Source organism: Salmo trutta, chromosome 14, assembly GCF_901001165.1.
Source record: "Salmo trutta chromosome 14, fSalTru1.1, whole genome shotgun sequence".
In the NCBI taxonomy this organism is placed as follows: domain Eukaryota; kingdom Metazoa; phylum Chordata; class Actinopteri; order Salmoniformes; family Salmonidae; genus Salmo; species Salmo trutta.
The window spans coordinates 8,976,543-8,977,634 of record NC_042970.1 but is presented as its reverse complement, the minus strand read 5'-3'; the positions used below and the strand labels follow the sequence as shown (position 1 = coordinate 8,977,634).

The window sequence follows — 1,092 nt, the reverse complement described above, 5'->3', positions numbered from 1 at the left end:
ATCTAATCCCTAAACCCAAACCCTGATTCTAATCCCTAACCCCAAACCCTGATTCTAATCCCTAAACCCAAACCCTGATTCTAATCCATAACCCCAAACCCTGATTCTAATCCATAACCCCAAACCCTGATTCTAATCCCTAAACCCAAACCCTGATTCTAATCCCTAAACCCAAACCCTGATTCTAATCCCTAAACAGACTTTTTTTTATAATTGAGAACCGGTGAATTGTCCTCACTTATCCACATTTTCCTTGGTTTACTATTCTTCGGCAGACTTCTGGTGCTCACACAAGGCTAGTACTACAACTACACACACACACACACACACACACCTCAGAAGGGTACAGAGTCATTACAGCGGTCCAGTGATGCCGAGATGTTGACAATGGCGTGATGTCAACAGATGACTCACTTTAGGATTCTAGAAGGGGTAGAACATAAAAATATATAATACGCAATGTTCTATTTAATGCCATGGCATAGATGGAAGAATGTGTTGTGTAAACAGAAATATATATCCTGTGATTCGACTTTGTGTGTATTTATGGAGATTAGATATAAATCAAATTGATAAAATAAATTCCACTCACATCCAAATCCTCCGGATCTGTTCAAATCATTGCAACACAGACACAGGAACAATTTGTATAGATTTTTTTTCTCTGCTTTTATAGATTTTTTTTTTTAAACAAAACAAAATAACTAATTAAATCAAATTTACAATAGACACTATGCAATCATTATGCACTTTTAACTACTTCTTCTGGTACGTTCTGCACAGCTGTCACCGAAAAACAGAAGCACAATGAGGGGAGAGTGGGGTCATGGCACCGGGAGAATAGGGTAAGGTGGGGTTGCAAGGGTAGGCTAGGACAGGGTTAGTTGGGCTGGTGGGGTAGGCTAGGACAGGGTTAGTTGGGCTGGTGGGGTAGGCTAGGACAGGGTTAGTTGGGCTGGTGAGGTAGGCTAGGACAGGGTTAGTTGGGCTGGTGAGGTAGGCTAGGACAGGGTTAGTTGGGCTGGTGAGGTAGGCTAGGACAGGGTTAGTTGGGCTGGTGAGGTAGGCTAGGACAGGGTTAGTTGGGCTGGT

General features: G+C 42.6%; 1 protein-coding gene across 11 annotated transcripts in view; it reads right to left on the bottom strand.

Moving 5' to 3' along the window:
• Positions 1 to 644: 644 nt before the first annotated feature.
• The window catches only part of LOC115207340 (R3H domain-containing protein 2), a 103,729-nt gene continuing 103,281 nt past the window's right edge, over positions 645 to 1,092 (bottom strand). For all 11 annotated transcript variants that reach the window (XM_029774353.1, XM_029774356.1, XM_029774357.1 and 8 more), the window contains one exon: positions 645 to 1,092. This exon is cut by the window's right edge and continues 1,919 nt beyond it. The gene's annotated coding sequence lies outside the window, so the exon portion shown is untranslated.